A 21,307-nucleotide genomic window follows, 5' to 3' on the forward strand; every position below is an offset into this window, starting at 1 on the left:
GCTGGGGACCATGCTGGATGCCGGGGATAACTGGTGAATCAGAACGAGAGCCCTGCTCTGTTGGGGCAGGAGAGAGAACCATTAACCAGGAACCACACAAGTCATTGTGTGGTTATAACTGTGGTACGTACCAAGGAGGAGAGGTACAGTGTCCCCTGAGAGTGTATGGCAGGTGGCCCTAACCTCCTCTGAGGCATTGGAGATGCTTCCCTGAGGGAAAGTTAGAGAAAGAAAAGGCCAGAGGAGGGAGAAGAAAGTTCCAGGCCCGCCAACAAATGAGACTGTGCATTGGAGGAACCTCTTGGCTGGAACAGAAGAGTAAGTGGTGAGTCCATGAGACGTAAGCCTTGTGGACCGAGGTATAGATTTTGAGCCTGACTTTAAGAACAGTGGGGAGCTACTGAAGGTTTTTAAGCATAGAAGTGACAGGATCAGATATACACTAACAGAAGATCAGTTATGTGGCCTCAGAGACAGGAATGCCTATGTCCACACAAAAAAACTGTCCACGCATGTTCACAGGACCATTATTCATAATAGCCCATAGGCGGAAGCAACCCAGACACCCATCAACTGCTGAATGCGTCCACGAAATGTGATATATCCATACAACGGGATATTATTTGGCCATAAAAAGGAATGCAGTACTGACACCTGCTACACCATGGCTGAACCCTGAAAACATTATGCTAAGTGAAAGGAACCAGCCACAAAAGGTCACACGTTATATGATTCATTTATGTGAAATGTCCAGAAGAGGCAAAGCCATAGGGACAGCAAGTGGGTTAGTGCTGCCTTGGGCTGGGGGGCCTGGAGGGAACTAGGGGGGGTGACTGATAAAGGGTACTGGTTTCCTTTTTGGGTGATGAAATGTTCTAGAATTGACAGTGGTGATGGTTGCCCAGTACTGTGAATATACTACAAACCACTGAACTGTACACTTTAAATGTGTGAGTTATGATATGTGAATTACATCTCAACAAAGCTTTCAAGAGTAAAAAAAGATCAGTTTCGAGGAAACCAGTGGTCACACCTCCTCGGGCACTGCCAGGTGGAGGCAGAGCCCTGGAAGGCACTGTGCCTCTCTTAGTTGACTGGTCCCAGAGCCACTGAGAGCAGGATGTTCATTCACCACCCCTGACAGGGTAGATGGAAGAAATAAAAGGCACTGTCTGCATTAAAGTGCTTTGCGGCACAGACCTCCTGAAACTTCCTCTCCCCAGCCCCCAACGCCCTCATTTTTCAGATTTAAACCTGTGTCTTTAACGAAAACGACCAAACGTACGATGGTTCCCCCAGCTGCAGGGCGAGGCCACAGGGGAAGCAGAGTTCCTCCTGAAGCAGGGACGGCTTGTTTATAACCCAACCCATGCTTCCACAGCGCTCTCCACTCTGCGCTGCCCCGCTGCTTAGAGGAGACGGAACCAACACATCTGTCCCATGGCCAGGAGCGGAGACCCCAGCTCCCCTTGCCCGAGAGAAGGCTGAAACTGGCCGGGTGAGACAGGCTCCCACTGCGGTGACCCCTCAGGTTCCAGGTGCGAGGACCCCGCGTGCCCACAACGGGATGCAGCCAGGCCAGGGCGCAGGCGCACTGAATCTCTGCATCATCTGCGGCTCCGGGCGTGGCCTGTTATTTCCCCTCTAGGACTCGCCTCTGTTTCCACTCTGACTAAGACTTGTTACCGGAGGGGAGCGTTATTAGTCAGTGCCTGGTAGGCGAGAGGCCCATGGAAAGAGAGGCTGAGAGAGAACCCAGCTGTGAGACGAGGCCTGTAGCGTGGGGCGGCCCAGGTCTGGCCCACCCAGCGCGTCCCGGCCCCTTGCTTTAGAGCCTCTCAGCACGCAGAGGACGCCTCTGGTCCTGCACTGCTGACACCACCCCCGCTTTCCTTTTTATTTACAGATTATTTTTACGATTTTACTATATATATATATTTATAACAAAAGTGATCTATGTTCTTTGAAGATAACATTTGAAAAATACAGAAAAGCCAGAAGAAATTAAAAAAAAATCACTGGCAACCTTTATTAACACTTTGCATCTCATTTAGATTTAGTCACATTTTCTATCCAGGAACATGTGAAACCAGGAGCTGGCAAGGGCTAAGGCGTTTATTTATTCAACAGCATTTCCTGAGCTGCCTCACATCTTTTCTGCAATAGATCAGGCTATAAAGGAACGAAAGAAACGCATTAAAAAAAAAAAAAGCACGCTCACAGAAGTTTCTTGAGCACCTACTCTGTGCCAGAAGCTGGTCTGGGTGCAGGGGCTGAGACGCAGGGTGCAGGGAACATGTGTCATGCAGGGAGCATCTTTGTCATGTGCACCTGATGATCTGCCAAGACCCGTCAGGCCTCTGGTTGCTTTCCCACATCTGTATTCCTTCTGAAACCTGTGGGACCTCCCGTTGCCCTCACACATACACTTCTGTATAGTGAGTTGAAGGTAAAAGTTAGGCTGGTCTGAGACTGGCCACCCTGGTGGTGTCCTACCCTAGGCCTCTCGCTCCACTGGGACCCTTCTTGGTTTCCTCCAGGGCAGCTTCAACCGTGTACACGTATGCTCCGAGCATGTCTCCTGTGGAAACCAAGAGGACCTGTTGGTCTGCCTGATTATTCCTCAGTGGCCAGAACTTGGAGTCTCCTCTACAGGCTGCCCAGGTTCTAAGAGCCTGGCCAATGAGAGGCAAGATCAGGCTCCTGGCTTCTTGGAAGATCACCACTGCCTGGGGCCAGGCCATCACAGCCAGTGGGCTGCCTGCTGGGGGCCAGGGAGCATTAGCAACTACTATGCCTGGCATCATGCTAGCTATCCTGTTAACTAATTCTCTCTCTCTCTCAATTTACCACCCAAATAGAACTTTCAGCACACAGTTAAAAATAAAATCAGTGGTGTGTTGAAGTGGGCTTGTACCAGCTTTCGAGAGCCAACTGTGCAAGTCTCTCAACTTGTTTAGTGAGATCAAGGTGGTAGCTTGAAATCAGCCAGACAGAAATGGGCAATTACACCACGGAAACGGGCAAATGCTACAAATCGGGTCTAGTCTTTTCTTTTGGAGAGCTGTGTTGTTAAACACTTACCAGTGCACCTCTGAACAAAGATGGGGAAAAAAGGGAAAAGCGAAACCACCTGCAATGACACCACCTTGGGATAACCACTGTTGGCATGTGAATATGTATCCTTCTAGACTTCCTTATGTGATAACATTATCTTAGTTAGTCCTCATAATTAACCCATGAAGTTGCCATCATCCCACTTTCCCGGGAAGGAAGCAAAGGTAAGAGATTCCCAAAGCAGTGATTTGTTAAGTACGAAAAGATTCCTACTCGAAAGCCCATGCTTCCTCCTTAGCAAAAGGCCACGTCTTTTGTAAGAGTGAGATTCCATCTCGCAGATGAAGAAACCAGTTTGGAAGGGTTTCCTGGATGACTAATGGGTTGTCCCAGGCTCTGAAAGAGCCGCTGGACTTTGCACAGGCCTGGGGTCAGAAGAAGGGGTTTAGAGCACAGTGTTCTTTGCTGTGCAACCTAAGGGAAGGTGCCCAACCTCTCTGAGGGTCAGTTTCCTCATCCATGAAATGGCTCACAGTTCCTGCCTCATTGGGTTGCTACGATGGCTTGAAAAAGCTACCTGGCCTTGTATTTTCTTCCTCTAGGGATTTGGGAGAGCATATGGGGAAAGCTTGAATCAAGATCTTCTCCCCTGTTTTTCAAAACTAGCTCATTGTCTCTCCAGTGGGAGAGTTCTTGCTCCAGGCAGCACATTCTTTGATTTTCCTTCAGGACCATTCACAGCTGGTCTCCTCGGGACCCTGGGGGTCCTCTGACCTGCAGGATTTCCTGTGGGTGCAAGTGTACCATTGTACATGCATGTGGAAAGATGAGGGCTGAGAGCCATGGGGATAGCGCTCTCTAGAGCTCTAGAGCTGTCGTTGGATCTGGAGAAAACGTGCAGAAAGATGATGGGACTCTGCTCAGTTTCAAACACGTGGTTCAACCATCTCTCAGACAGACAAAGCCACGCCTATCTGTTTTGCCCCATTTTGCAACTGCAAATGAATCAACTGTAGGTCAGATACGATGCCAGCCCTGCTACAGCAGTCACAGAGGTGACCTCAGTCATCCTCCTGGGCTGATCATGAGCAAAGCAAGAGCACGCTCCATAGCACCATTTTGCAGAGGAGGTTGGTATTTTTTGCTTTCTATCCCACCCCTGTACACATATGCATACCTATCTTATCTGTCTTTCTATCCACCCATCTATCTATCCATCCATCACCTATTGTTGGAACATGTCCATTACACTCTGATATGTTCTGTTCTACTCATTTTTGTTTCATCTATTCTATTTCATTGAAAAAAATGCTCACTGAGATCTTGAAATTAATTTCCTGGGTCACAACTCAAAGTTTAAAAAACATTCTTTGAGGCAATCCGGTGAGTTAGGGGCTGAGCCTGAGAGTTAACTGGGGATTTATAGAGGCCCAAGCTGGTCCTCAGTGGTCACCTGGGAGTCTGAAGCCATGAACTGAATCATTAGTCATTAGCTATATGCTGGACTCCATGGTGCCAGCTCACAGGCATTGATCGTATCTCTTGCTCGCTCTGCACTCAGCGAGGCAGGTCGGGGCCTGAACCGGCCACGGCGGGACTATACCCACCACCGGAAGTGGCATCCTCTACAGACCAGGCTGCTTCTCCTCGAGAGCTGGTTGTGAAAACGTTCACCAGCACACTACTGACTAGCACCCACTGTGGCATCACTCTTCCCTGGATCAACTTCCCTAGTTATAGAAAGGGAGAAAATGAGGTTTGATGCAGAAAGGCTCTTGTGAACTTGGGAGGATTATATTAAGAATCCTTATATTAATGTACAAGTATGGTAATGGTATCGATCATTAACCCAGGAACAAATAAACCACAGAGCCAGGTAAACATGTCGATTACTTTCTGTATCATATGAGCACAAAAAGGCTGCAACTTATCCAGCTCTGGTGGTGAGAAGAGGGCGTTGGGGAATGGAGACTTAAGTTACTTGAGTTCTTTCCACTGTCTGTCAATTTAATGCTTCCTCCTTAGACGTTATTTGTGCCGATTATTCACAGATTAGTCTCAAAGTATTAAAGTAATGCTGCTTACAAATGTATCACACGTAGGCTATTCTCAGTGCCCCTATTTAAAGCAGGCAGGCCCTTCCTTCTCCTCCTCCTTAACTTCTGGTAGAATTCTCATCTGTGGCTGAGTCAGTTGTCAATAGCATTCATGTTTTATCGACCTATGGCATCCTCGGCCTCCCTCCCGACAGCACGTAGGTTCCCACAGGCCTTGTCTGGCTTCACCTCCCCTGAACACCCCACCACCACCACCACCCTACTTCCCTCTCCTCTTCCAGATGGCAGAGGAGGGACGGAGGGGCAGAGCCCAGCCGTGGTGGAGGAAGAGGCGACAGAATGGTTCCTATGAAGGTAGAAAAATAACTCTGATTTCCTGGTGTAGTTTATTAACCGTTTCTTAAGTCGGTACTGAAAAAGAAATGGGCAAAATGGGAGGAGCAGTTTGTAAACAGCTTTTAGGGGACCACTTCCGACAAGCAAAGTTGTGAGTGTATACACTATCATTGACGTCCAGTATTCACCTGGTGAAAATGGCTGCTGTTAAGGAAAAGGCAGGTTGACGTGTCCAATTCACCATTTGTACGGGACCTGGGTGGGAAGACGGCTGGTTTTGTGGATTCAGGATCAAACTTGATGCTGTGTGCTTTTGAATTTGCCCCTGGCCACCTTCCACAGCGCGAGATGTTGGCATTGCAAAGCAACAACTGGTGAGAGCAAAAAGACGAACAACTTAGGAAAGAGTGAGTACGGACTGATTGCTTCGTTTTGCAAGTGGGAACACCAAGTGAAGAATCAGCGGCACAGAGAAGCGGCAAGAAGCACACTCGCTTTGAAGGGGGTGGGACAGCTTATCAGCAATGGGTGATGCTCGCTGTAGACGATCCCGCAGTGGGAAAAGGAAGATGGCAAGACAGACAACTTTGAATTTTAGTTTCTTGGGAAAAAAATAACGCCCCAGAAAATGGCCTCAGGTTTTCCCCAGTCTTTTCCAGGGTTGTGAAACCATCCTGGTTGCTATAGGAATTAGGAAAATGTCAAGGTAGCATACGCCTCTGGTATAACAACAATTTCATAGAATTTTAAAATTATGCTTCCCTTTTTAACCAACTCTAAAAAAAAACATTGTAATGAAAAAAATTGAGATTATATTTATGTAATTTCAACATATTGAGCCCTTTCCAGGGAGGTAAATGAGAGCATCTGCCCCTACGGGGTAATGGATCCACAGACCTTGGTAGGACCTGCAGATGCGACGGCCCTGTGATGATGGCTGGATGGCAGGTACCACTGGACTTCCCTGGCAAACTGTCAGAAAGATGAGCTGGTGGCTGGTAGTGGTTTTGATTTGTGGGCTTCCATTTACATAAACTCAGACAGGGGAAGTTATTGGGAAGAACAGTAGCCGTGGTTCAAAGGACACACATGACTGCCTCTAAGCAGATCCCAGTCCGGACACGGAAGGGCACCTACAAAAATGACGTGTGCCTCCTCCGGAGAAGCACCTTTCACACCAGGAGAGGCTGTGATTAAGATTAAGATTAATCTTAACACACTCATGATACAGTTTTTATTAATGTGTCTTTTCTCTCTGCTGGTGGAGTTTTCAGCTGCATTTTAATCACTTATGTCAAATAAAAAGAGTGAGGGGGTATAAAAAGCCTTTCTCCTTTGCTCTGACAGCACAAGTCTATGTGTTCCCCAACTCCCAAATCTCCTTAAATTCCCAGAACAAAACAACGTGGGGTTTTCAAAGCAATGACCTCAGACCTGACGCCTCCCACTCCCCAGCAGAATGTTGAACTCCCCTCGAGGGAAATTAAAAAAAAAAAATGCAGTCACTTTCCGTTTTTCAGATCTCTGATAACCCAGGGCCTGACTGTGAAGGCTTCAAAAACAATGAAATCTGGAAACGGAAACTGAAACAGGACTAGAAAAGCACATAGCGCAGTGAGCAGCATCAGTGAGGGCGGGCAGGCGGTGTGCGCGGGCGGCAGGCACAGAGCCTTTCTTCTCTTATAAACCAAGGACTCCAAAGGCCCCAGCATCTTCTGGCTGTGGCTGGGCCACGAGGCACTCCCTTCAAGGCTGGAGCCAGGCGCTAGGTCTGGGAGCAGGTGGAGGCTCCCCAGTCTGCCTCATGAACCATCCCCTCCCACTCCCCATCCCAACCCACCCACAAACGCCAACCAGCCCAGGTGGCCACGCGAGGCAGCCCCTCCCTCCTTCCCCAGGACCCGCATTCATGGTGTATTGAAGCAAGCCGGCTGCACTTGGGCCTGGGGTGTTCCCCAGGCCAACCCTTCCCACCAGCCTCCCCTCCGGCTCCCACTCAGACCCCGCAGAACTCCCACCCCCCGGCACATGGAGGTAAGACAGACAGGATGCAGCTGGACCCAGGGGGTGACTGAGGCCCAGAGTTTGGGGAAGAAAAAAAAAAAAACCTAACAGAGGTGTGCCTTATAAAATGCAGAGCCTGAGAGCTGAGCTCTGGGGTCGGGCAGCCTTGAGATCAAATCCTGATTGTGGTGGTTGGCACACCCCTCTAAGCTTCTTTCCTCATCGGGGATTAAACGACATATTTGTGGAGGGGTTGGCACACTGTAAGGATGTCAAACATATACTGCATTATCATCTATGACTTTCTTTCTGTCTCTCCAACTCACCCATCCACTCCTCTGGGAGGCCTCCTTTGACATGCCCAGAGGGGAGGCAGGGTCTCCATACCTCCCTCCCTAGAGGCATGCCCTCAGCCACGTGACCAGAGCTTTCCTAAGGCTGCACTGGAGTCACTCACTGGTTTACACCTCTCTCACCAGACTGGGCTCTTCCTGAAGACAGGAATCATGACTTACTGCCCTTCCTGTGTCCATAGTCAAACAGTGCTGAATGAATGTCAATAAGCTAATGAGGCTGAAGTTCCCAAGAAGCTGATTTACTTTCCATATTCCTTCATTTTCTCTTCTGTCAAAGGGGCAAGCGGTAAATGACAATACATTGTCCTAGTATCCACACTGCGTAATCCACAAAGATTACGAGGTCAATAATTGTCTGTTCATTCTTTGAGCTCCTTGGAAGACACGTGCTACCTGAAGTCAAGGAGGAGGCGTGCTCGGGTGGCCACTGTAGCGCAGACATGGTTAATTCCCGCCCCCGCTGTGCCAGGACCATGAAGGCTGGCAACTTCCTTCTCGGGCAAACATGGCTACTCCCCGCCCATTCCCAGCCATGGCCCCCTAAAAGCCAGTGTTTGGGGTGGGCTTAGGGTGTTTCCGGGATGCTCCCTCTGGCCCTGTTTTCTGTTTCCTCACCTGGGGCTGCAATGTGTCTGGTACAACAGGACAGTGGGTGAACCAGGACCTGGAAGATCTAGACTCCTTCCACCTCTTCCTGTTTTAGCTCTGGCCTGTCTGACCTGGACCAGCACAGCAGGCAGGCTCAGCCCAGGACACACCGAGCCATCTGAGCCCCATGTAGCGGAGGATCTGACTGGCTGGCCAGCCAGTGATGACCCCGGAAGCCAAGAGAATCATTCTGCAAAGGGCTCCCCTTTGCCTATGCCTGGCTTAGGCAGCAGTGCCAACCATCTGCCCCTAAATAGGGTCCCCAGGGATGTCAACGCAGCCCTGACTCTCTCTTTCAAGCAGCTACAGGGACACCCAGGCTCCTCCCTGTCCAGAAGACATATCTTTGTCCATCATTCCAGCCTGGTCAGCTGGTGGCCTGTGGCCTGACATCCCCACCTCTGGCCCTCAGGACAGATGAGGAACACATAACCACTTTGGTGGGTTGCGAAGTCTTGCTAAGGTAACCTGGCTAAAGCAATTCTTACACAAGGGTTGCTTGGCCTTAGAGATGAGCTGCATGGACAGGACACCCCTGTTTGCCCCTCACCAAGTTGGCCCCTGAGCCCTGGCCCAGCCGGGGAGAAGTTCGGGGAGAAGAGGACAGTATGGGTACAGCACGTTTGAGAAGGGCCTGGAAGTAAAGACTGTATAGTTCACCATGACTCAATTAGAGAGAGAAAAGAAGCATCAACGTATTGGGGGAGATTCTAGTCTCTTCCCAGACTTTCCTGCCTAGTGACACTTAAAAAGTAGACAAGTGGAGGGGCCAATGGTGCCTTGGAAAGGTCACAAGTCACTGCACACTCCCTTCCTTCCCAGGCTCTCCCGCCTGGGTCATTTAAGTTTCAGCAGTCACTTAAATCTTTACACGAACATTATTGCCTACTTGAGAACTATAGTTGGGATAATATTTGCTTTCACAAAATCAGAAGGGCCCCTGGCATCTGCCCTTGCCTCTTCTTCAGCAGGCCTTGCTTTGTGTCTTTGGAATAGGCTTTTCCTCCCCTGAGCCTCCCTGGTGAGAGAAGTTTAAGAAGCTTGTCTGTGAGGCCAGTTTCCAGCCAATTCGGGACGACTCTTCCCACCTCCGTCCGGGGGCATCTCCTGGGTCCAGGTTAGGTCTCCTGGCAGAGTCTGTGATGCCTTCTCTCTTTTCACCCCCACCCAAAAGAGATCTCTGAGGAGGAGGTAGGGGCCATCTTTCAGGAAAGGGGCCAGCAGGTTTGGGGATGAGGACGTGGTGACCCACACAGGACGTTCTTCCTTACAAGACGTGCTATGATCAAAGAGAATTTTCAGACTGAACAGAATGGTTGTTACTGAGAACAACTTAAATGGGTTGGGGAAATCAATAAAAACGTCTCCTCCAGTGTCTTTTCATACACAATGGTCCACTTTCCTGTTGTGGCAAGCTGAGTCTGAAGGATGGACTAACTGATCCCCTAGTTCCCTTCCGGCTCTGCAGTTATGATGACTGGTCCGTCAGGGAGTGTGTCAGGAGAAGAACGTGTGTGGCAGGGGGGAGGAGGGGGAGGAGGCCACACCCGTGTTACAAGGGAAATCCTTGGAAAAGGTAAATAGAGCACAAAATCTGAGTGGTTTATTCTTAAGAGGAGTTAGTGATAGCTGCCTCCCTATCTACCTATAGAGATAATACCCACATAGATGATAGCATCTGTATCATTAAAAAAATTTATTGTTGTATTATTTAATTATTTTATTTTAGCAGTGGGAGGAGGTAATTCGGTTTATTTATTTTTAGAGGAGGTACAGGGAATTGAACCCAGGATCTCGTGCTTGCTAAGCATGCGCTCTATCACTTGAGCTATACCCTCCCCACCCTATTATCTGTATCATTTCTATCAGTCATCTCTCTAGATCTATCTATCTATTCTACCCCTATCTCTGTCTATATCTCATCTACCTCTCTGTCATATCTGTCACATCCACCTCTCTGTCTTATCTGTCACATCCATCTCTATCTCATCTATCACCTCTCACCTTTTTATCTCTCTCTACTATTTCTCTTCCTATGCTGGGAAGCATTATAGTTTTGAGCACCAAGTGGTTCTGAGATGGACTTAACTTGGTCTCAGTCTGGCTTATTGCTACAAATGCTCCATTTTGGGGTGACAAGGGTGAGATACGGCTTTATAAACATAAATAAAAATCTTAAAAATTAAATTAAATTTAAAAAAGAATCTAGACAATAGCCAAAAAAAAAGAGCTGGTTTTCAGGGGCTGCACCGTGAACCTCACGAGAGCACGGACTAAGCCTCATGCACAGCTCCATCTCCCCCATTTCCAGCGCAGGAGCCAAGCAGGAGTCTGAATCGAAGCCCTCCCTGAATCCAGCCTTCTCTCTGAAACCTGAATAGACTGTAGGCTTTCAAAAGACGCTGCTCTGAGCACCCCTACGCCTGCCATCTTGCTTCTTGAGACTCATGGGCCCAGAGGAAAAGAAAACCAAGAGCCCAGGGCAAAGGGACAGGGTGGGTCTGGGGTCCCCTGAGGTCTGTGGGAGTCAACCATGCGGACTGAGGCCTCTCACAGCCCTGCTCCAACCAGAACCATGATGGGAACAGCACTTCCATGAGGCCCTCAGTCACTGTCTAGAGGTAAACTCAGAAATGGTCTGGAGGGTCCAGACAGCATCCACCTCAGAGACCCTCCACCCATCCTAGAACAGCAATCTGGGCAAGTCCTTTGATGAGGACTACGCTGAGAGCAGAGTCCAGAAGAAGCCCACCAGAAGCGCCTCCTGAAGGCGGGAAATGTGACACTTTTAAAGGCACAAGCAGAGGCCTCCAGGTGACGCCCTGCAGCAGGCCTCAGCTATCAGGTTATTGCTACAGATGCCACCGGAACATGTGGCGGAGAGTGCAGGGTCACGAAAACGCCCACCCAGAAAGTTTCAGACACGCCAACCCCTGCTCAGCGATGGGGGTCCCATCAATGCTCCGCCTGCAGATTCGGGGATGAAGAGGCTCAGACTCAGCACTAGTCAGACTGTGGCCAGGCACGTGAGGCAGTCCCAGTGCTTGGTGGCCCTGTGGGGTCCCACAGCAGTGGGGAGCTGATTCCTACTCAGAGGGTCTATGATAAGGCATCTCTGGGTCCTGAGGCTCCTGTCAGTGGCTTTGAGTGCAAAGCAGAGCTGGGTTACCCATAACTGGCAAAGAAGCGGCAGCGATATTTTTTTCCCTTTTGTCAAGGCTATGGAGCCCCACGTGTGCCCTTTAAGATTACAATGATCACCTAGATGATGCTGCCAGAGCTCAGAGGTAAACGTGCCATTTGGCTCTGTTATGAGAGGCATCCACTTGGCATAGCCAAAGGGCAGTGGCGAGAACTGCTTAATGTCCCTGGGAATCAGTGTCCGAAGCACTCAAGCCACTGGGACAGCCAGACAGCAGGAAGTGGTGGACAGATATCCCAAGGCATCCCCCTGGGAAAGGGGTGCCTATGGGGCAGGGTTGGGGCAGAGCCACTCCAGCTGGACCTACCACGGCACCAGTGCTTGTAAGGGACAGGAAGGACCTTTGCTCTAAGAAAACGAAAAGAGGCGCTGAGCATCCTCACATCCAGGCTTCTCAAATCAGTCACACTGACTTCGCAACCACACAGATGTGCTGGTGGTGGCCTTCTGAGCACAGTGGCCAAGGAAGAAAAAAATCCACCATAGAGAGGATTACAGAAACCTATTTTAATGTAATGGAAAATAGGATCGATCAGCTGGAGGAGAAAAATCACAGTGTCTTCAATCACAAATCAAGCATGAAGCTAGTTCTGAGCCCGGGGAGAAAAGGGAGACAGACTCTCAGCGAGGTTCCTGAGGCTCTGGGATCCAGCCCTGCCCCCAAGTCCCAGGTTCAGCTGCTCCCACGTCCTCCCCCATCACTGCCCCTCCTTTACCCTAATTCCATCCTCACCAAAGTCCTGCACATCCTTTCAGGCCAGCTTGACGGAGACCTATTCCAGGGAGCCTTGCCTGGTTCCCACAGAGACAATTACTTTTCTCTGTATTTGAACAGTCCTTTGCGTTTATCCCTGCACTTAGCCCACTGTACCGGGGGCTTACAGATAGATATACCTATCTGCCCCCATTTGTACGCTGATGTTTTATATACTGACTCAGACATTTAACAGTCAAACGTTAAGATGGTCAGAAACACGCTCAAATGCTTAAAGGAGTGCCAATGCCTCAACGGCCTTACTTTGGACCAAGGGACCACATAGGAGACAGTGGGGGCAGCTGTGGGGCAGTGGGATAAGCAAGTAATTCCTGCTCTGCCTTGAGCTGGCTGTGCAACACTGGGCAAGCCACAGGACCTCTCTGGATTTGCCTTTCCTGTTCTGGAAAAGAGTAGTCATTTCCTCCCCACAAGGTTGCTGGGAGGATTAAATGGGGTAACTTATGCCAGTGCCAGGATTTTATAGGTACTCAAATGTCCATGAAATTGAACTGAACTGTAGCCTGAACTGAACTAAGTCAAAAGCCAAAGACTTGCAGAAAACCATTATTTTACAGAGACAGCTCAGTGTCATGCTTAGAAGGCAGGTTCCGGAGTCAGCCTGCCTGGATTTTACTCCTAGCACCACCTCCTTGGAAAATTCCTCTGGGCCTCAGTTTCCTCATCTACAAAATGGGGATAGTAACATTAGGACAGCTGTCAGTATAAGATGGGGCAACACACATTTGATGTCTGGTGGTTGGGATGCTGTCAATATATGTTAGCTATTACTATGATTTGGAATCTAATTTTGCAAGATGGGACTTATCAGAAAACAACCCTGTTTCACTGGGAGCAAAACAGTGAGTGTTGAGAATAAAATCATTATGTTAAAAGCCACCGGATGTTGCACTTTCAGTCATCAAAGCCATAGGGTGAGTAAACAGTCAATGAGGGTTTCTTAAAGTGTGACTATTACCTGTAATTTGATGGCCGAATGTAGACTGACCTTGTCTCAGATCTATAGAATGAGATTCTCTAGGGGTGGAGCCCAAAAGGATGCACTTTAAACAAGTTCCTCAAGGGATGTGATAAACCCAAACAATCTGTCCAATCACTGTCCAGGAAACTACTAAAGGGGAGACACTCACTGGTACATCCAGTGTTAGTTGGCTCATATGAAACCTCTTGCTGGTTAAAAGGTTCTGCTGGCCAAGAGGGAGGAGTTTTCTGTACATGTAGGGGTGCCACTGTGGGTACCCCTGGCATGTGGCTCGGTGTGCCCCTCTTAGGTACCTCTACTTGTAAGCTCTTTGGAACTATGCATCAGAGACATGGTCCAGTGGTGAGCTGGAGCCAACTGTGTGCCTCTCTTCCCAATTCCACATTTAGTGACTTCACATTGGTCATTTGAAATTCACCATAGTGGGTGTATTAACACCTCGGCAAGGCTTCCAAATCAAGGCTCTTAAATTTGTTCAGAGAGCCGGCAGACCAGCACTCCACCGGTTCTTATCCATAATAAAGTTCCATGCTGGAATCTAAACTCTGTGGAAGGTGGTCTAGGGCACTATATTTAGGTCCTTGGATTGATTGGGGCCAGGTAAAGCCTGGGTTCTGAAAACCCACCTAAAAAACCTTGCTAATGGTGTTTGGGTATTCTAGTTCTAGTGGTTTGGCTCAGGAGAAGACCTCCTTTGTGCTCTGTGGTTGGATCCTAAACCCCAGCACTGGGCTGGCTATCCAGCAGATCGCAGTCCTGCTACCCCGGGGGAGAGGAATCAAGGTGTGGATGCTTTAGGGCCAAGCCCTCATCACCACTGGAAAAACACCCCTGTTCTCCCGAGGGCTGCCCAGTGGCCAACAAATCTGCAGGAAAGCCATTCATAACATCCAGGCAGAGCAGAGTTCTGCAATAAATTTCTCTCTCATTCCCTGGAATGGGGCTTCAGGTATAGGGGTAGCCCCGCTAAGATTCAGCCCCAATTCCCAGCGTGCTGTTCAGACACCCCCAGCTGCCTTTCCAAAGGTCACCCATTAAGAGCCGTAAGCCCTGCATTTGGCCCTGTTTCAGCAGATACAGCCGCGGTAAACACACACTTTTCCTCTGAATTCCTGCATTCAGCAGTCAGGTGAGTCAGGGGCAACTCAATCCAATTTCTCAGTAAATCCTACTATGCTCTAGAAGGACACAGTTTGAAAAATCTATTTTTGTGCTTTTATTTACTTAAGGTCTGCATGCCTGGGGAAGCTTTTTCATAGTGCCATCAAACTGCTTCTCACTTACCAGAAAAAAAAAAAATCACCCACCTTCCTGGTACACTACCAGCCCCAGCACCGCCGTGCAGCCTGCTCCTCCAGCGCCCACAGGCCTGCAGCTGGCCTCCCCAGCACAAATGCCATCGGCAGCCCTGGGGAGAGTGGTTTTTAAGAAGAGGCTTTCCCAAAGCAAGTGCAGCTCTGGGCGCTCAGTTTCCGGTGGCAGGAGGCTTCCTCCAGCACCCTGCACAGCTGTCCCCTTCCAGGGCTGCCCAGGGTGTGTGTATTTTTGTTTTCCTGGTATAGATTCTGTGTTCAATCCAGATGCACAGCCTGTCTCTGTGAGGTCTGCACCTGCTTTTTTAGAGGCTTCCCTAGTAAACTGCTAGGGGCAGGGCCAGGTCTCTTTGGACAGTCTCATCTTTCCAGAAGGACCAAATGCTCGGATCAGAAGATACATGTGCTCAGGGCGTGGTAAACTTAGACCTGGTCTCCAATCTACCTCTGTGTCAAATCTACCCAGTTGGGTCACCATCTTCAAAGAACACTCTTAACTGGACCCCAGTGCAGGTCACACACCACACTCTCCAGCTGCCAGCAGTGGTGGGTCTTAGAGGGGCCCCAGACACTGTCCTGGGCGGCTGGGGAGCGTGGTGATGGAGGGGTAAAGGCACATATACCACAAGCCCTTTCCAGGAACAGTTAAAGAGCCCCTCTTCTCTGCCCTGGCTCTTTCCTCAGCTTCCCTGGGGCAAGCACCCCAGGGACCCAGATCCCATCCAGCAGAGGGACAACTCCGGCCCTGGCTGTTGAGAGAAGATGACCATATCTAGGGCTTCAGACCTCTGTACTAACTTGTCAAGGCATAAGACCTCTCTGGGTCCCCAAAGCGCCCTGACCCCCATCTCCCCCATTGAAACAAGGCGATGGGGCGAGGTCTGTGGCAGCATCTCTCACTTTTAAGGTACAGATTCTTGGCTCGTAGCCAGACGAACTGAATTAGAAATTCTAGGAGTGAGTCCCAGGAATCTGTATTTTGAAACAATACAAAGCTTCTCAGGGGAGTTTGATGTAGCAGATCAACCCAATACTGGGCTAGACTCCCTCAAAGGTCCCTTCCCATAAAAACAGTATCATTTTAAATGGTTTCACCCAGTTACGAGCCGAGAGGGGGAAGGGAAAGCGTGGGAGTGAGACTCATCTGTCGACCTGCCTCCCCAGTAAACAGAGAAAGGGCCTGAATACTGTCCCCTCTCTGGTCCAGCTGAGTGGCCACCAGCCAACCACAGATGGCAGCTCAGAAAGGGGCCACCGCAGGGGAGGGATGGGTGGAGCCCTGGTTAGGTTTCAGCCCCACCTTACCCTCCAGTAGACAGGACTCCTTCGGTGAGAAGAGGAAGAGGAAGAGGAAGAGGGCGGCCTTCAGCCAGGGCACCTGGGCCCAGCCACGCCCCTGAGGCCAGACAGGCATGGCCCAGGTCTCCTTTCTGCCCTGGAGGCCCTATCAGGTCCCCTAGGCTGCCTTTCCTGCACTGATGTGCCTTTCAGGATGAGTGACAGCTGGGCTGAGCCCAACTTGACCCAGAAAAAGGCAACCCTAACCCCTTGATGTGAAAAGACAGAAAGGGCCTGGCTGTCTCATCTCTACAAAAGCCTGATGAAAGGGGCCTCTCGAAGAGCCAGCACAACCCACCCCATTACCAAGGTAAGATGCAGAAACAGCGTTAAGTTCGGAGAAGAGCGGAGCTCTTGTTGGAGATGAATGGAAATGTGCCCCCTTCTTCCATCCCAGAGGAGATGAGCCTCCATTCCAAGTCACAAGGCAGGGGCAGGACTTCCGGGGCAGCCCTATGAAACCACTGACATGCCAGCCTGACGTTTCTACAAACACTGATGCCATGTGGTAGGTGCCGGCCAGGGTCTGGCCTATGCTAGAATCTTAAGAGGAAGATTTATTGATAAAATAATATTATTGAAAACAACATCCATCACTGCAGCCAACATTTCCTATTATTTATTTATTCCCTGGGAGGCACTGCGCTAAGTGCTTTACACTGATTGCTTCATTTAATTCTCACAGTAGCCCTGCAGGGGTGACAGTCTCTCCGTAGAGTATCTCCAACCAGTATCTCCATCCACATAAAGATAAGGAAATGAGGAAATAGAAGCTCAAAGAGGGTAAGCTATTTGCTCCCTGGTTCACAGCTTGAAAATGGTGGAGCCCGAACGTGACCCTGATCGGCTGGCTGATTCTCCATGCCCAGGCCATCCTGCCTTTCCAAAGCAGATGGTGGCTCGAAGGAAAGGAAACTGTGGGGAAGTGACAGGAACTCCGAGGTTGGTTATAAGCAAAGGCCTGTGAGGAGCTTTTACCAAACATCCAGGGACTGATGCAGTGTGGAAGCAGCACCATCTACCCGAGGGTGTAGCCGGGACAACGTGCACTCTCAGAACGATGAACAAGCCAGACGGAAGAACACACTGTTATCATGAACAGCTAATCTGTGAGCGACAGCCAGAGGACAGGACAGCATAAAGTGACGGGAGAACCGAGCAGAACAGGTAGAAAGGGCCAAGTAGCCAGGGAGGGAGCAGTGAACTGGGCGGAGGTGGCAGGTGGCTGCTTTTGGAGGATAATTTACGTGGACAGGAGGGAGGACCTTGGAGGGGACCCCTGGTGCTGAGAGGCAGGAAGGGGGACACTCATGCCTCCTGTGTGTACACACACAGCTGATGGCACCTGCGCCATCAGGTTATTGAAGGTGATTTGGTGCAGGAAAGAGGAGATTGCCACCCACTGCCCTGATCAGCTCACAGACCCATTCATTCATTCATTGATTCATTCATTCAACACTGATTTATTGCCATTACTATATGCCAGGCACTGGGGTTCAGAGAGATGAATGAGATAATTCCTGCCCTTAAGGAGCTCCCAGTCATTAAGGGGAGCTGGCCCGCGAGACGGCATGACATGTGATAAACAGGGAGTGTACAGAGTAGGGCAGCAGCAGAGGGTGGAAGGCTTCCCCAGGGGACCCCAGGGGTTAGTCCTGACAGATGAGGGGTCTCCAGGCAGGCTAGGGTGGAGGGGTACCTCAGGGAGAGGGAGAGCAGAGGAGTGAGATGGTGTGGCCTGTTCAGGGTGCCTCAGGTAGGTGAGCACAGAAGAGATGAGGATGCCGGGAAGAGGCGTGGAGGTGCGGAGGCCAGACTTCACTCTGTATGTGTGTGTGTGTGTGTGTGTGTGTGTAGGAGAGTATGGCGAGCAGAGATGGAGTGGGTGTTTTGGAGGCGATGCTGAGCTTGCCTGGAGGTGAGGAGGCTGCTGCACTGGTCTAGGGGAGGTTGCTGGTGTCTGACCTGGGGGCAGAGCCTGCAGGGATAGAGAGGATGAAGGATCCAAGAGACTGTTCGCACTGACCCTCTGTGGGAAATGACCTGTAGCTTTCTGGCTCAGGATACTGGGAGGAGGGAAAGGCAGACGGGAATACAGCAGGAGGGCATGCACGGTGCTAGGGACTGAATGACGACCACCCAGACTCAAATGTGGACAGCCCAACCCTACTCCACATGATGGTGTTTAGAGATGGGGCCTTTGGGAGACAGGTTTAAAGGAGACCATGAGAATGGGGCATGCATGGTGGGATTAGTGCCCTTGTAAGGAGAGGAAGAGACACCAGGGCTCGCTCTCCCTCTGCCATGTGAGGATCCCACGAGAAGGCAGCTGTCTGCCAGCCAGGAAGAGGGGACTTGCCACGCTGACACTCTTATCTAGGACTTCCAGCCTCTGCAACTGTGAGAACTAAGTTTCTGCTGTTTAAGACACCCAAGCTACGGTATTTTGTCTGGCAGCCTGAGGGACTGAGACAGAGGGGGCCAGTTATATTTGTTTTGTAACCTACTGAATTTGAGCAATTGATTTGCAGTCCAAGAGGCAAGCTGGGGGCACAGAAAGACGGAGATCGTTGTGGGCATGTAGATCTTCGGGAATGTGGTGGGGGTCAGACTGTGAAATGATGCTGTGGACAGCAGGCCTGAGGGTGGAAAGTAGGGAACCCCAACCACGAAGGGACAGAGGAGGGAAAGAGGCTGGTGCAGGAGGCTGAGAAAGGACGCTCAGAGAGGCAGGCAGTGAGCCACAAGAAGGCACCGAGGAGGACACAGGCAAAGGCGTCCAGTGCACAGAGACCTCAAGTAAGAAAACGGTGCAAAGCATCGGATGACTCTGACAACGAGGAGCAAAAGCTATCTGGAGGGCAAGGTGAGGTGAGGAAGCCAAGCGGCCACTGCTGGGACAGGAACAACCAAGGAAGTGTGATTGGTTTACACATATTTGAACAAGGTTGGCATCTGCAAGGGGCCAGGAGAGGCTTCTTTGCCCTTCTGGGGTCTTCGCCTGGCCTCCTGAGCTCCATCACTCAGCCACGCCCCCTGTACATGGGAGACCCCATCCCCCTCTGCCCAACCCGCCGCCACGGGTGCCCTCGAGCTGCCTGCAGTGATAGCAGTTAGCAGGGTGCTGACCGTGAGCCTGACACAGCGCTGCTTCACAGATGTCGCCTCAGTCTTCTGAAGGAGCTCGTAAAGGAGGCTTGCTTAGGCCCAGTTTACAGGTGAAGAAACTGGGCCTCGGACAAGTGAAGTTGCCTGTAGTCACACTGCTAGTAAATGGGTCAAAGTCCACTCTACACCCCGTCTCTAAAGGACCTGTCTCATTAATGTCTTCCTTGAAAGAGCCGCCCCCTACAGACCCTGCACACTCCCATCTGTGGAAAGAAGAGCCCACGCCTTTGACAGCCACTCCTGAAGCAGATCTTTGCAGAACGACCCCCATGCGTGTGCTCTCCTGCAGATGCATGTCCCTCCATGTTCCCTTCCCACACTGATTCTGGGCTCTGTCATGGAACTCGCTTTGGCTAATGGGACAATGGCGCATGTGACACAAACACACATAAAGTACTTGTGCCCTGGGGTTTGCCCTCTTGCTGCTCTTTGGCACCCTGACACCTCACATGAAAAAGCCCAAGCTGGCCTCCCAAAGAACGGGATTGACCAGCATCCTAAGCACCAGACAGACAGGCACGTGAGGCCACTCTCGACCATCCAGCCCCAGCTGAGCCATCCACACCAGAGAAACCACCCTGATGACCCGCAGAATCATGATAAGTGTTGTTTATTGTCTTCAGCTATCAAGTTTTGGGGTGGTTTGTTTCACAGCAAAAGCTGAAAGTCTTGAAAGAAGGCCCAAACTAGGGTCTCCTTCGAGCTCTGAAGCAGTGGTGGTGAATCCTAGGATCTCTACAGACTCCTTCAGCAATGGGAGAACCACCCCAAGACTACAACACCACCCTTGGCCTGGAGGGGCCTTGGGTTCCTGGAGGGAGAGGGGAAAGGGACAGTCTTCTGGTTACCTCCCCTCAAGGATGAACGCTGGGCCTGCCCCCAACCAGCAGGCGGCCCCTGGCAGGTGCTGGGTTATTTGGGGACAAGGTGACACAGTTGCATGCCTCTGCCATACCGTCCCCAGCCTAGTGTTTTTCCACTGACGAGAAAGGAAGGAGATCATCTCTTTAGTGAGCACTACTGCAAAGGCTTCAAGACAGCATTTCATCAAAGGGTGCTGGAGGAACTCTTTCTGGAGACTGCAAACCCAGGCGTCTCCACCCCACCTAGCAAGGAGCCTACTGTTTCCTTTCCCAGAGAGGAACAAAAATGAATGAGTAGCCAAGAAAGCTAACCTGATCAGTGGCGCATTGATAAAGTCACAAAATCCCTCCCTCCTCCAGTCTGGACCCACTCTCATGGTGAACTATTATGAGACGGAAGCATCGACTAATTAGAAGCATCTCTGGGACATGAGAAAAATCATCACCAGAAATGCCTGAGCAGAGAGAATTCCTTGTTAAGAAGAAAGAAAACAACAACAACAGAAAAATGCAAGGATGTCACTTTCCCCAAGCGTATTTATAAAGGGAGGAGGAGGGAAGAATTAATTAGGACAGGAGCGTCTACCCAAGTGACAAAGAAGACACAATTATTTTTGCTGCTTTTATAGACCAAGTGCCCCTTCCAGGTAGGGACAGACTCCCGATGCCGCCCACCATTTTGAAAAATGACTTGGAGTCTTTGCTAGTTCTAATGAAGCTTGAAACATATATGGTTCTTTTGTTTATTCCCCCTGTTTGCAAAGCCCTAGCCGCCCATCAATAACATCACTGTCTGGATTATTTATTTCTCATTGCCCAACCTATGGGGCATAGGAGGATTTTTATGGAGCCAAAAAGTGAGGCATTTTCTCCCAACGGGGTGTGGATGGAACTCTCCGGGACTGTAGATCACGGCCTGTTAATCGGCTGGGTTTTGACAGACAGGACTAAGGCCCAGCTTTGGGCAGAACAAAATGCTCGGAGAGTCAGAGGCTCGATTTTGGTCACCCCCTGCCATTTAAAAGAGGTGAGGTCTTGGGCAGGTCCCTTAACCTTGAGAAAATACGATAAAAAATGAAGGGGTGGGTTAGTGATGGATACATTTTTTTCTTTTATTGTAGCCAAATAAATAAGCACATTACATAAGATCCACCCTCCTAAATGCTGAAATATACAGCACTGTTAACTATAAGCACACTGTTGTACAG

At 50.2% G+C, this 21,307-nt stretch overlaps 1 protein-coding gene across 3 annotated transcripts in view; it reads right to left on the reverse strand.

Moving 5' to 3' along the window:
- ATXN7L1 (ataxin 7 like 1) overlaps positions 1–21,307 on the reverse strand; it is a 214,071-nt gene that overhangs the window by 136,877 nt on the left and 55,887 nt on the right. The window lies entirely within an intron of this gene.

Source organism: Vicugna pacos, chromosome 7 (genome assembly GCF_048564905.1).
Source record: "Vicugna pacos chromosome 7, VicPac4, whole genome shotgun sequence".
Lineage (NCBI taxonomy): Eukaryota > Metazoa > Chordata > Mammalia > Artiodactyla > Camelidae > Vicugna > Vicugna pacos.